The sequence below is a fragment of the Aquarana catesbeiana genome, linkage group LG06 (genome assembly GCF_042186555.1).
Source record: "Aquarana catesbeiana isolate 2022-GZ linkage group LG06, ASM4218655v1, whole genome shotgun sequence".
Lineage (NCBI taxonomy): Eukaryota > Metazoa > Chordata > Amphibia > Anura > Ranidae > Aquarana > Aquarana catesbeiana.
The window spans coordinates 49,304,922-49,321,004 of NC_133329.1; positions in this window are offsets into that span (position 1 = coordinate 49,304,922).

Sequence of the window (16,083 nt, forward strand, 5' to 3'; positions counted from 1 at the left end):
TACCAGTGAACAGCCTGTATCTGACACCATGATGAAAGATATGCTTCTCTCTTTGAGAACATCCTTACAAAAGAGTTGCAGGATCTGGGCGACAGGGTGGATCATCTCGACCGATAAATACAACACATCGGTAGATGCCCATACTGCCCAATCTGAAGATATCTCCTGGATAAAGGAAAAATTAGCAGATTTGGAAGATAGATCCAGGAGAAACAATTTAAAAATCAGGGGCATACCTGAATCGGTGCAAAACTCACAACATCAGAGGTCCCCAGAGACATTATCTTACAAATACATTCATTTCAAGTAAAAGAAGAACTCCTATCTGCCTACAGAAGCCCAGATACACTTTTTGAACAAGCAAGAAAAGTTCAACTACTCCCTGATCTCTCTCAGTTCACTTTACAGAGACGTAAGAACCTAATCTCCATCACTAAGGTGCTGAGAAACCAAACCAACAAAATTGGTGATTACACACAATGGCTCTACCTCCTACGTTACTTCTCTTGAAGAAGGAATCCTCCTGTTGAAAAACTGGCACATCATCCTGGATCCACCTCCAGCTGACCACAGATCCCCTCAGGTATCTGCAATCAACCCAGAATGGAGAATTGCTTGAACAAGGCAGCAAACAGATCTCAGGTATGCCTGGCCTGCACTTCACCACATCCGTAATTAATTCACATTACTTCTGGCGGAATGGGTAATTCTCCATCTGAATTTCTCTATGACCCCATCAATGTGTGGCATTGTTATTTGCCCGAGTTCCTCCATGGTTTATGGAGGCCTCACTTTTTTTAGGTTGTGTTACCTTTTTTTGTTGTTTTTTTTTTATGCTCCCAGTTGGAACTGTTTCAAATCTTTCTTTACAGGCCTACAAAAGGCCTGAATACTCTTTTGACCCGCTTGCACAAGGAGGTCTATATTTTTCTTTATTTAACCTTGGAAGACATTGGAACTTATGCGCTTTCAGCTTTAGGTGCAAACTGTGCAGAGGACGCAGTTGACGCCACGCCAGCTTAAGGCAGGTATGGTGGTTAGCGAAAATGGCACCAACCTCCTCTCCGCCCTCTGACAGGGACAACTGACCCATGTGCCCTGTTTGGCTCACGTCCTTAACTTGGTGGTGCAGCGGTTCTTGGGCAGGTACCCTTACAGGATGTCCTGAGGCAGGCCAGGAAAGTCTGTGTGCATTTCTGCAGGTCATATAATGCCAGTGCTCGGCTGGCTGACCTCCAAAAGGAATTTAACCTGCCCAAGAACCGCCTAATCTGTGACATGCCCACCAGGTGGAACTCAACGTTGGCCATGCTGACACTGTCCCCCTTGTCCATCTGTTGGAGCACACGCTGCGTGGAATAATAGACAGGGCACTTGAGGCAGAACAGAGGCAGGAAGAGGAGGACTTCCTTAGCTCTCAAGGCCCCCTCTATCCAGACAGTGTTCCCGTGTGCCCGCCGATCACACAGGAAGAGGAGGAGGAGGAAGATAAGGATTGTGTCAGCATAGAGGTGTAGCCTGGCGCTCAGCATCAGCAGCAGTCTTTAAGGGATCATTTACAGTCCCAAGAAACCCATGGACTTGCACGCGGCTGGGAGGAGGTGGCTGCGGATCATGTCGTCCTTAGTGACCCAGAGGACTCCGGGCCGAATGCCTCAGCAAACCTACGCTGCATGGCCTCCCTGATCCTGCAAAGCCTGCTGAAGGATCCTCGTATTCGTGGTATCAAGGAGAGGGATCAATACTGGCTGGCAACCCTCCTTGATCCACATTACAAGGGTAAGTTTGCAGACCTTATCTTGCCGTTGCAGAGGGAGCAGAGGATGAAACATCTTCGGGAGGCCTTGCAGAAAGGTCTGTGCAACGCGTTCCCAGAGACTGGGAGGTTACAAACTCCTGTTCCTGGACAACGTGTTGCTGAGGCTTCGGTCAGTCAAAGAAGGAGCGGTGGAGAAGGTGGCCGTCTGACCGATGCGTTCAGACAATTTTTTAGTCCGCAGCCCCAAGGTATGATCAGTTCCAGCAACCATTGGCAGCGTCTGTTTTACATGGTGCAGTAATACCTAGGGGCAAGATCTGACTTGGACACCTTTCCCACTGAAAATCCTCTGGGTTACTGGGTCTTGAGAATGGATCACTGGCCAGAGCTTGCACAATATGTAATTGAGCTACTGGCCTGTCCTGCATCCAGCGTTCTTTCAGAACGCACATTCAGTGCTGCTGGAGGCTTTTTAACCGATCACAGGGTGCGCCTGTCCACCAACTCGGTCAATCGACTGACCTTCATAAAAATGAATCAGTCTTGGACCACCACCAGCTACCATGCACCCGATGCTGATGTATTTTTTTTGAAATGTCAGATCCCTTCAAGACTGCCTATGCTGATGCTAAGTGACTATCCTGTTATGCTGAGTGACTATCCTCTTCCTCCTCAATGATCATGCTGATAGCTTGTAAGAATATTTTTGGTTCTGGGCGCCGCCACCAGTGGCTAAGGCCCAATTTTTCAGCCCCTGTTTAACAGGGGCGTGTAATTACAATTTTTGATGCAATACTTTGCAGCAGGGCTCATTCCTGCTCTCCAAACTAGAGTATCTGTGAGCAGTTGCAGTGTTGTGGCACCAGTGCCTAAGGCCAAATTTTTTCTGCCCCTGTTCAACAGGGACATGTAATTACAATTCTTGGTCTAATATTTCACAGCAGGGCCCATTCCAGCTCCCACCAAGAGTAACTGTGAGGACTTACAGTGTTGTGGCAACATCACCACCACCACCAAAGGCCCAATTTTTCTGCCCCTGTTCAACAGGTGCATGTAATTACAATTCTTGATCTAATATTTCACAGCAGGGCCCGTTTCTGCGCCCACCAAGAGTAACTGTGAGGACTTACAGTGTTGTGGCACCAGCACCACCACCACCACCACCACCAAAGGCCCAATTTTTCTGACCCTGCTCAACAGGGGCATGTAATTACAATTCCTGATCTAATATTTCACAGCAGAGCCCGTTCCTGCACCCACCAAGAGTAACTGTGAAGGCTTACAGTGTTGTGGCAACACCAACACCTAAGGCCGCAATTTCTGCAGAGTATATAGGGCAGGCCCCTACTTTTAAACATCCAATTTACAAACGACTCCTACTTGCAAACAGAAGGAGACAATAGGAAGTGAGATGAAATCTACCCCTAGGAAGGGAAATTCTCTCCTGTAAGAGGTAATATGGGAAAAATGTGTCTCCTCTCCACTGATGCTTTATCACCAATCCTTGTTTCACTAAAAACCCCAAATTGTCAAAAAACATTTGTCATTGAGACAGAAAGTGAGGTGAAATCTTCTGAAGAGGTGCACAGACAACAAAACAAATGTCATAGGGGTGATAACCCTTCCCTATGTTTTCCAAAAAGCTTAAAAATAGATTTTTTGGCTGGAGCTAAACACGTTAAAAATCTACCAGTTCAAAATTACAAACAGATTCTACTTGACAACAAACCTACAGTTCCTGTCTTGTTTGCACCGCCTGTATACTGCTGTTTAGAGTATATAGGGCCTGGGGGCCCCACGCCTTTCCTTTTCTTAATTTGGGTGAGGGGTTCCCCTTAATATCCATACAAGACCCAAAGGGCCTGGTAATGGACTGGGGGGGTACCCATTCCGTTTGTCTCACTGATTTTCATCCATATTGCCGGGACCTGACATTAAAGCCGCAAGCAGTTTTAAATGACTTTTATTCCTTTAAAAATGTCATTTAGTGCAGAGACTGTTCTAAGCACGGGAAACACAAGCCACTTTACAGGCATACTATAGACACCCCCCAGGTATGATATTTAAAGGAATATTTCACTTTTTTTTTTCACTTTAAGCATCATTAAAATCACTGCTCCTGAAAAAACGGCCTTTTTTAAAACTTTTGTTTGCATTGATATATGTCCAATGGGGCAGGACCCGGGTCCCCAAATCCTTTTTAGGACAATACCATGCAAATTAGCCTTTAAATTTAGCACTTTTGATTTCAAACGTTTATGTCCCATAGACTTCAATGGGGTTCTAAAGTTCGCGCAAATTTTCGGTCCGTTCGCAGGTTCTGGTGTGAACCGAACCGGGGGCTGTTCGGCTCATCCCTAATGCAGAGGAACTCTATGATGTCTGGAGATTTCTCCATGGGGAAGAAAGAGACTACACCTTTTTTTCTTCCAGGTTTCATTCATACTCCAGAATTGATTACTTTCTTGTTGATAAATGGGTATTACAGCAGGCCTCTTCCTCCTCCATACATGACATTACGTGGTCAGACCATGCATTGATCTCGTTAATCATAGAGGAAAAAGACGCTTGTTCCCCATTGTTTGTTTGGCAATGTAACAATTCAATTATTTAAAACACTGACAACAAATCAAGGCTTGCACAACATCTCCGCGAATACTTTCAAAATAACGACACCACCAACATTAGCATTTTTTCCTTATGGAACGCTCATAAGGCTTACATTCGTGGGCTTATTCTACAAATGAGTGCTAGATCAAAAAGGCAGCATAACAGCAGACTATAATAAGTAACAAATATTTGTAATTTTTAAATTACGCTTTTTTGCAAAATAGTGAAAACTGAACAAGCGCAAAAATGTAAATAACCACATTTCTATAAAAATCTTTTCATTTTTCCCTTACAGCTTTCAGAGTTTGTTAATGACCCTCCAAACCATATATTTTCTGAAAGCATAGGACCAGTAGAATAAAAAGAAGGTGCTACTGATTTTTAAGGTCCCGGGATATTTGCGCAGATGTTTACCAAAGCAATATTTTTACTAAAAATACAATAAAATCATTATTAGCAGACACAAACACTGCAAATTTTACAAAATTCCTACTAAATTCCTACTAAATATAAAAGCTTAACCTGTATTGCGTTAATAAAGAACAAATATTTTAATATTTTAAATTGCGCCTATTTGAGAAATAGTGAAAATCGGACATACGCAAAAAGTTATAACTGTATTGAGTTAATAAGTAGCAAATATTTGTACATTTAATTAAGACCCAGGTAGGGTACACCTAAACAATTAGTGCAGGGCATGACAAGCATGCTAACTGAAAAAAAACACAGACAATAACAAAAAACATGAAACAGAGACTTCCGGACGCCAAGTTAACTGACACATGGGGCACCACAACGGCAATTGCGGTATAATGAATTCACCAAGTCTATAAAGGTGGTGCTGCCGTGTATCAGCCCCTTGGAGGCTCGAGCGGGGGGGGGTGCAGATGAAGCTATGCAATTGTATAGCGAAGCGCGTTGATGTCATCAAACGATCAAACGCCCGAGACGCAATCTGAGTATCCCCTGCAGTGTTGGCGAGCAATAGGGAGATTCATTCGACTACCGAGTTTATGCAGCTCCCCACCACGTGTATGTCGGCAAGTCCGGCCCCCTGAGGCAGTGACTTCAACCCAGAGAGAACGTGGTGACCGGGGACGGGGGCTTAAAGTGATTCCCTCAATTTTCGTGGATTTTCTCTCACTTCCTATTTTGACTATGGGACAGGAAGGGAAAGTTAATCTGCCCAATGGGGTGCAGATCGTGACAAAAAAAACAGACAGGGGTTATAACCCTCCATTGCTCTATCCAAAATGAAAAAGAAATGTTGCCTATAGTTCTGCTTTAGGGCAAATAGACCGTGCACGTTGCTCCAGAGCTTAGTACATGAGGTCAACCTTCACTTTACAAAGAATATCCAATCACATGCAAGGAAAATTTTTAAAAAGCTGCATTTTTGCTTGCACATGATTGGATGATGGAAGTGAGCAGACCTCCCCCTTATTTACTAAACTCTGAAGCAACTGCACTTGTAAAGTGCATAATCCATTTGCCTTTAGTAAATCCACCCCATTACATGTAGTAAAATCTATTTATTTTCTCCTGTCATTTCACCAGATTTTCAGAGACTTTTTTTGTGAATATGCAAACATATCCATCATTTGCTGCAAAAAACATCCAAATCACTCCAAACATAATACAATGTACATGCATATCGCAATAGTCTAATCCCTTGTTGGAACATATGTCATATGTAGTGAGGAGACTTTATTTTTTCACATTTTATTTTTTAATTTTTTTTAGATATCTTTGGCTCAAATATTCGGAATAGGATTATAAATAGACAAGTATTTTTACAAAAGGTGTAGAACTTGAGCTGGTAGGAGAGGGGTGACATCAATTTGAAGGTTTGACAGATGGATACCAGAGTGACAATTTCAAGAACAACAGTGAATGACAATGGATATTCTCTAACAATACAAAACAGACCTGTCCAAAGATTTAGCAATGCCTTCCCAAATATCACAGCCCCAGGCTAGTACAGTATTACTATGGTGCCACTGAACTACTCTGATAAAAGTATGTAAAAAAAAAATCAAACAAATATTTAAAACATTGAATAAAAAATGTATTAATTTTTTTCATATCTTTTTTAAACATACTGTCACCAGTCAATGTCCCTGATCACAGCCTCACCAGTCATATGATGACGCTGTACTGCCCTGGTGACAGTATGTTAAAAAATATATGTTAAAAAAACCCACAAGTTTAATTTAATTTCTTAATTTTCCAAAAAATTGTGACAAAAATTACAATTTCAGAAAACTTGCCATGCCTCCTGTCTACTTTTCAAATAGGGGTAATTTGTGGATATTTGTACTGTCCTGGCATTTTAAGGGCCCCAATAAATTAGACAGGCCCTCAGTACATCAGAATTGACCAATTTTCAAATATACTGTATACCATAGTTTGTAGACACTATAACTTTCATACAAAACCAATTAATATACATTAATTGTTTTTTTTTTTTACCAAACACATGTAGCAGAATACATTTTATGAAGAAATTGGATATGTTTTATAGCAGAAAATATCAGGTTTTGTTTTTTTTCACAATTATCAGTCTCTTATATAATAAAAAAAAAACAGTAGTGATTAAGCACCACTAAAAGAAAGCTCTATTTGTGTGAAAGAAAAAATATAAATGTAATTAAACAGTGTTGCATGACTGTGCAATTAAATATAAAAGTCCAAATGCGGCACTACAATAATGTCAAAGTCCTTGACACATAGGGAAAAGATGAAATCCCATCACCAGCTTCAATGTGTGTAAACAGCACTCCACACCACAATGACAATCAAAATCTCTATACCAGAAGGAAAAAATTAACAGGCATATATGGCTCACAGGCCAATCACTTGACAAATACTCAGCGCTGTGGCGGCTTGGAGGAAAAGACTTGCTTCATTCACCTCTTTGGATTACCAAAATGATGGAAACCTCAGATGACTTGCTCACTCACATATCGTTCATAGTCATGAAGATGGTGTCACCAATAAAAGGATAATGATATAGCACATAGTGAAGCCCGTATGGAAGGTTGAAGTCAATTTAATAATGTTGTACTTACATCACAGGGGGAAAAACATATAACATGTGTAGATCATAAAAACGCTGTGGCTCTCAGCATGCTTGAATGAATGAATGATTTGTAAAGCGCTGCAAATGCGAACTGAATCGCCTCAAGGCACTAGATGCATTCTCTGTTGTCAAGCTTCTTAGAAAAGCATGCTTGTGTCCTCTAGGTTCGTTTGACGCATTTCGTCCAATGGGACATTGTCAGAGGCCTGCGCAATTGCCAAATGGGGAAGTTCTAAATAGCAAAAAATGGCCTGGTCATGAAGGGGGTAAAATCTTCCAGAAGCACTACTTTAATACCGGGTACTTTTGCTTCCCGCCCAGGCCAATTTTCAGCTTTCAGCGCTGTCACACTTTTGAATGACAATTGTGCGGTCATTTAATCCTGTACCCAGATGAAATTGTTATTATTTTGGTCACACAAATAGAGCTTTCTTTAAGTGGTATTTAATCAACACTGTTTTTTTTATTTTTTGGTAAATAAACGAGAGACCAAAAATGTTGAAAAACAAAAGCATTTTTCTTTGTTTCTAAAATAAAATTTTGCCAATAAATAATCTTGCTTCATAAATTTAGGCCAAAATGTATTCTGATACATTTCTTTGGTAAAAATAACCCCAATAGGTGTATATTAAATGGTTTGTGTGAATGTCATAGTGTCTACAAACAATGTGATATATATTTGAAAATGTATCAATCCTGAAGGACTGATGGCCTATCTCATTTCTTGAGGGCCTATAATGTCAGGACAGTAAAAAAAAATCCCCCCAAATGACCCATTTTTGGAAAGTAGACAGTCCAAGGTAAGTAGGCTTTAGTAAGAGGCATGGTGAGTTTTTTGAAGTTGTCAATCTGTGTCACAATCTTTTTGGAAAATGAGGAAATTAGAAAAAAATAGTTTTTCACAATATTATTTTTGCATACTGTCACCAGTGCAGTACAGCGTCACAGTATAACTGGTGTGGGGGTGATCGAGGACACTGACTGGTGACAGTATGTAAAAAATAAATACATAAATAAAAAAAAAAAATGTTTATATTTTTAATAGAGGCTTATCCTTCTGCCCAAAAAGTCATTTGCATAAATTTCTACTTGATCATGCTTTATATAGATTGTTTTGGAACATTAGGTGGAAGGTACATTTTATACATAAACGAAGTCTGAACATTCAGCAGCATGTAAGCCTCTATCTGAGTACATAGAAGTTAGAAGATTATAGGGGTACCATTATCCTAAATTGGATAAAAGGTAAGATTTACTAGCGGTGACTCCTGCAAAACCCCCGGGAGGGAGAACAATGGACTCAGTACTGAACTATTAAACAAAAGGATTAAAAATATAAAAAATGTATTTGTACAAAATTGTTTATAAAGATATACAGTAGATGCACAATATATGGTAAAACAAACATTAAGTTATACAAACATGTCTAACTGGTTACATAGTAGATTCACGGTGTACTGTATATCCTCTACATGTTTCACGGCTTTTGCCGCTTGCTTCTTCAGGAGGTGTTGTACATAGTATCATCTACAACAAAGCAAAAATTCAATTATACCAAAATGTCAATAAATTGTAGTGAGGAGAAAAAGGTTACTAATTGCTTACCCAAGAAAGACCAGAGCCCAGATGACAATCAAGGTAGGGACGCCACAAGGACTCCCTCATGGCAGACATGGGAGGCAAAACTTGAACATTGATATCCCTGATGGGATTCTAGATGGTAAAAGATTGGGATTAAAAATGAAATCCAAAGCAGTATCGCCGACCACATATGTACCTTCTGAGACTTTTGTCAGGGAAGTGCTAAGAGATGTTACATAGATATATTACAACATGTACTTTGAATCTTCAACTTTCCACTCTTGCGGGAGCTTTTACATAACTTTTATTAATAGTAATTATAATAAAAACATTCATTCTTCCCCTTAAACCCTTGTGTTGATGGTGTGGTTTGTTGTTCCCCTTCACTTTCCTATCCAACATCTCATTACTTTCTTTCTTATTATTCCATTGTAGGTTCTACTATACAGCTTGCCCAGTTTGTATTCCAAATAATACTTGTGCTCATTTTTAGGATATGAATTAGGAACAGGATCTATATTATTGAAACATGAAGGCTTATTCCAGTATGACTATATAACTGATGGGACTATTAGTACTGCTATATGCTTGGGTTAAGTGTCCTGTTAGCATTTTATAGTGGTTTACCAATTATTTGCCCATGATTTTCAATAATTTATTTATGGTGTAAATGGAGTAATGTTTTAGGACAAAAACACTGTATACTGATGTAGTTGTTGCACAACATACATGAACACTGTATTCCAACACATGTGAACTGTGATAAAGTTCTGTTTTACTGTGCTTTTTCGTGCAATGTGTAGTGAGTCAGCAGGCTGCCCAAGGGTTAAGTCTGCCCCCTCTTGGGAAGCCATAAACACAAAAGTTGAAGGCTCAAGGCCTCTATCTCTTCTACATGGGAATACAGAAGAAGGACTGCTGCACCATGTAGTCCTGCTGGAGCACGTGGCCCTCTATTGGGTCACCCTGTTGGGATTCTTCCTAAAAAAAGGACTGTACCAGTAATAGACCTTTGCTGAATGGACATTCCTGGAAGGGATGACATGGGCAACCTGAGTTAGCTAATGTTAGGACTGTGCATGAAGAACTGTGAGAGACTGCACTTTTGTAGCGCACCCCCTTAAGGGCCACAGATGAACAGGGATGCCCCACCCTGCACAGCCAGGCACACCGGATTTTCACAGGCACTTCAGAGACAGAGAACAGTCCGTGACTTTGGTTTTGTTATTTATTGAGGGATAATAACTTGGATAGGGATGGGAGGTTATGGGATGCCCACTTAAGCAAAACTTCACTAACATTCTTCATATATACAGTCTCTATATACAACTTCCAATTCTTCCTTTAACCACTTGCCGACCTCCTAACGCAGATATACTGCGGCAGAATGGCACGGGCAGGCAGAATCACGTACCCATACGTGATCTGCCTCCCGCGGGTGGGGGGTCCGATCGGACCCCCCCGGTGCCATAGGCGGTCGGCTCTCGTTCGCGGGTGATGAGAGGTGAGGGGGAGGCCATCCATTGTTGGCCACCCCCTCCCGATCGCTCCCGGCGAATGAAAACGCTTCCTTTCCCTCTGTAATGTAAACAGAGGGAAAGGAAGTGATGTCATCCCTCCTCGAGCCGGTCTTTTCGTCCCGGCGCAGAGGAGAGAAGACATCCAAGTAAGTGCACCAACACTACACTTACAGTAGAACACGCAGGCACACTTTTCACCCCCCAGTCACCCCCGATCACCCCCCGATCACCTGCCTGTACCCCCTGTCATTCTGACACCAATAGCAGTTTTTTTTTTTTTTGCATTGGTGTCAGTTTGTGACAGTTATAAGTGTTAGGGCAGTTTAGTTAGCCCCCTGTAGGTCTAGGGTACCCCCCTTTAGGTCCAGGGTACCCCCCTAACCCCCCCTAATAAAGGTTAACCCCTTGATTACCCCCCGTCGCCAGTGTTGCTAAGCGATCGTTTTTCTGATCGCTGTATTAGTGACACAGGTGACGCTAGTTAGGGAGGTAAGTATATAGGTTCGCTGTCAGTGTTTTATAGCGACAGGGACCCCCATATACTACCTGCTAAAGGTTTTAACCCCCTGATTGCCCTCTAGTTAACCCTTTCACCAGCGATCACCGTATAAGTGTTACGGGTGACGCTGGTTAGCTAGTTTGTTTTTTGTAGTTTATTATAGTTTATTATAGTTTATTATAGTTTTAGGGCACCCGCCGTTTATTACCTTATAAAGGTTTAACCCCCTAATTGCCCGGCGGTGATAGAAGTTAAGTTTTTAGGATCAGATAAGGTCTGCGTCGCCCCAGGCAGCGTCAGGTTAGCGCCAGTACCGCTAAAACCCACGCACGCAGCATACACCTCCCTTAGTGCTATAGTATCTGAACGGATCGATATCTGATCCGATCAGATCTATACTCCCCAGCAGTTTAGGGTTCCCATAAACACAGAGTTAGCGGGATCAGCCCAGATACCTGCTAGCACCTGCGTTTTGCCCCTCGGCCCAGCCCAGCCCAGCCCACCCAAGTGCAGTATCGATCGATAACTGACACTTACAAAACACTAAGCACACATAACTGCAGCGTTCGCAGAGTCAGGCCTGATCCCTGCGATCGCTAACAGTTTTTTGGTAGCGTTTTGAATCAGTCGCTAACAGTCAGGAGCTTTTTTGCCTGTGAGTCTCACTAGTGTACCCCTAAATTTAGAGCCCAAAATGGCAAATCGAAGGTACACTAGTGAAGAGGCCTACACGTTTCTGAGCATGACAGATAGTGAAGAGTAAGTCACTCATCTGTCAAGTTCAGGCTCAGAATATGAACCTGTAGAGGACAGCGGCTCCATGACAGATAGCTCTGACGACAGAGTTGTGGTCCCTGCTAGGGTCAGGCGTACCAGACCCCGAACTTCTTCTGTTCTTGAAGTGCAAGAACCGCAGGGCTCTCGTATGGAGCAGAGAAGTACTAGTGCCGCTACTCCTTCTGGTGAACTGGCAAGCACCAGCGGCCTAGTACACCCTGGTCGTACATCCAGCACTGCAGTAACACTTGGTGACGTGGCGAGTCCCATAAGTGCAGTTCAAGCTGGCGAGGTGGCAAGCACAAGTAGTGTCCCGCTGCCACCAAGAAGAAGACGAACACAGGCCCGTCGTGCCCATAGTGCCCTTCCTGCTGCATTCGCCAATCCGAATTGGGTACCCACCACTTCTGCAGCACCCGTACTTCCCCCTTTCACTGGCCAACCCGGAATTCAGGTGGAAACAGTTGACTTTACGCCACTGGATTTTTATTCGCTGTTTTTCACCGAAGATCTCTATAGATCTATTGTGGACCAAAGCAATTTGTACACTGGTCAACACATCGCCACTATTCCCCAGTACTCCCTTGCCAGAGATTGGAGACCAATTACGGTTTCCGAATTTAAGACCTTTCTGGGCCTTTCCCTCAACATGGGCATAACTAAAAAGAGTGAGTTGCGGTCATATTGGTCCACTGACCCAATTCACCATATGCCCGTGTTCTCTGCCTCCATGACCAGGGCACGATACGAGCAGATTTTGCGGTTCATGCACTTCAACGACAATGAACTCTGTCGTCCTCGTGGAGACCCTGGATACGATCGGCTCTACAAAATTCGGCCCCTCGTAAACCACTTCAACCAGTGTTTTGCAGACTTGTTTACTCCCCATCAAGTTGTCTGCGTTGATGAGTCCCTGATTAAATTTTCTGGCCGCTTGTCATTCAAACAGTACCTTCCCAGCATGCGTGCCAGATACGGGGTCAAGATGTATAAGCTCTGTGACAGGGCCACAGGCTATACATGTAGATTTATGGTTTACGAGGGCAAAGATAGTCACGTAGAGCCGATAAACTGCCCTGACTACATAGGAAGCGCTGGCAAGATAGTGTGGGACTTGGTGTCACCCTTATTCGGAAAGGGGTACCACTTGTACGTGGACAATTATTATACGAGCGTGCCACTTTTTAGTCACTTGTTTGATCATCAGATTGGAGCATGTGGCACCGTGCGACCTAATCGCCGGGGCTTTCCCCAGCGGCTTGTAGAGTCCCGTCTTAGGCTGGGGGAGAGAGCCTGCTTGAAGTATAATAATTTGCTCGCTATGAAGTGGAGGGACAATAAGAATGTTTTCATTCTTACCTCCCTTCATGCAGACACGACGACCCAAATTACTACGGCGACTGGTGTTGTGGAGAAACCCCTCTGTGTCCACGAATACAACCTTAATATGGGAGGGGTGGACCTCAACGACCAGTTGTTGGCGCCGTACCTATTTGCCCGTAAGGCCAGACGCTGGTACAAAAAAGTGTCTGTTTATTTATTTCAATTGGCTTTGCTGAATGCTCATGTGCTATACAGAGCTTCAGGACGGACTGGATCCTTCCTAAATTCCAGGAAAAGATCGTCTGAGCCCTTCTGTTTCCAGACGGTGCTCCACCTCACCTTCCCAATCCAAATGCAGTAAGCCGGCTGCATGAGAGGCATTTTCCTTATGTCCTCCAGAGTACCCCTACCCAACGAGCCCCCCAAAAAAGATGTCGTGTCTGCAGCAAGCGCGGATTTAGGCGTGACACCCGGTATTGTTGTCCCTCCTGTCCTGACAATCCTGCTCTATGCATTGGTGAATGTTTTGAACGCTACCATACACTAGTGGAGTATTAGCGTAGGGTACAGCACTGCACAGACTAGGACACACTTCCGCAGGGTGTCCCAAGATGCCATCGCATTTTGAGAGACCCAAACCTGGTACAGTTACAGTTAAAAGTTAAAGTTACTAAAAAAAGTGTTAAAAAATAAAAAAAATAAAAAAAAAAATAAAAAATAAAAATACAAAAAAATATAAAATAAAAAAAACAAAAATAGTTGTCGTTTTATTGTTCTCTCTCTCTATTCTCTCTCTTTTGTTCTGCTCTTTTTTATTGTATTCTATACTGCAATGTTTTATTGTTATGTTTTTATCATGTTTGCTTTATAGGTATGCAATTTTTTTATGCTTTGTTTTTTTATTGTTAACCACTTTTTTGTTTTCAGGTATGCCATTCAGCTGCAGAGCGGATTTATTTATCTTGACAGCAACAGCGTTTGCTCTCACGATATATAAAGCCGTGACTCCAGCGGTGTCGGAGGTGATTTCACCACCACAGTTACATACTTCAGCATATATGTCGAAGCGTGGGGGCAGCAGTGGGTGGAGGAGCAATTTGCTCCTGCCTTTTGCGGGAGGATGCCCCCATGCTTCGTCATATATAAATGGTGCATGTATGCCCATCATTAGAAGTGGGCGGATGAAGGGAGGTATTCTAATGGTGGGCATACCCACCGATCAATATCTTTTTTTCGTTCAGCCCACAGGCTGCATGAAAAAAAAGTTTACAATACAAGGACCAGCAACGTACTGGTATGTTGCTGGACTTTAAGTGGTTATACCAGAATGATGCCTGCAGGTTTAGGTATCATCTTGGTATCATTCTTTTCAGCCAGCGGTCGGCTTTCATGTAAAAACAATCCTAGCGGCTAATTAGCCTCTAGACTGCTTTTACAAGCAGTGGGAGGGATTCCCCCCCCACCGTCTTCCATGTTTTTCTCTGGCTCTCCTGTCCCAACAGGGAACCTGAGAATGCAGCCGGTGATTCGGCCAGCTGACCATAGAGCTGATCAGAGACCAGAATGGCTCCAATCATCTCTATGGCCTAAGAAACCGGAAGCTACGAGCATTTCATGACTTAGATTTCGCCGGATGTAAACAGCGCCATTGGGAAATTGGTAAAGCATTTTATCACACCGATCTTGGTGTGGTCAGATGCTTTGAGAGCAGAGGAGAGATCTAGGGTCTAATAGACCCCAATTTTTTCAAAAAAGAGTACCTGTCACTACCTATTGCTATCATAGGGGATATTTACATTCCCTGAGATAACAATAAAAATGATTAAAAAAAATAAAAATGAAAGGAACAGTTTAAAAATAAGATAAAAAATCAAAAAATTAATAAAAAAAATAAAAAAAAGCACCCCTGTCCCCCCCTGCTCTCGCGCAAAGGCGAACGCAAGCGTCGGTCTGGCGTCAAATGTAAACAGCAATTGCCCCATGCATGTGAGGTATCACCGCGAAGGTCAGATCGAGGGCAGTAATTTTAGCAGTAGACCTCCTCTGTAAATCTAAAGTGGTAACCTGTAAAGGCTTTTAAAGGCTTTTAAAAATGTATTTAGTTTGTCGCCACTGCACATTTGTGCGCAATTTTAAAGCATGTCATGTTTGGTATCCATGTACTCGGCCTAAGATCATCTTTTTTATTTCATCAAACATTTGGGCAATATAGTGTGTTTTAGTGCATTAAAATTTTAAAAAGTGTGTTTTTTCCCCAAAAAATGCGTTTGGAAAATCGCTGCGCAAATACTGTGTGAAAAAAAAATGAAACACCCACCATTTTAATCTGTAGGGCATTTGCTTTAAAAAAATATATAATGTTTGGGGGTTCAAAGTAATTTTCTTGCAAAAAAAAAAAATTTTTTCATGTAAACAAAAAGTGTCAGAAAGGGCTTTGTCTTCAAGTGGTTAGAAGAGTGGGTGATGTGTGACATAAGCTTCTAAATGTTGTGCATAAAATGCCAGGACAGTTCAAACCCCACCAAATGACCCCTTTTTGGAAAGCAGACACCCCAAGCTATTTGCTGAGAGGCATGTCGAGTCCATGAAATATTTTATATTGTGACACAAGTTGCTGGAAAAAGACAATTTTTTTTTTTTTTTTGCACAAAGTTGTCACTAAATGATATATTGCTCAAACATGCTATGGGAATATGTGAAATTACACCCCAAAATGCATTCTGTTGCTTCTCCTGAGTACGGGGATACCACATGTGTGAGACTTTTTGGGACCCTAGCCGCGTACGGGACCCCGAAAACCAAGCACTGCCTTCAGGCTTTTTAAGGGCGTAAATTTTTGATTTCACTCTTCACTGCCTATCACAGTTTCGGAGGCCATGGAATGCCCAGATGGCACAACCCCCCCCCCAAATGATCCCATTTTGGAAAATAG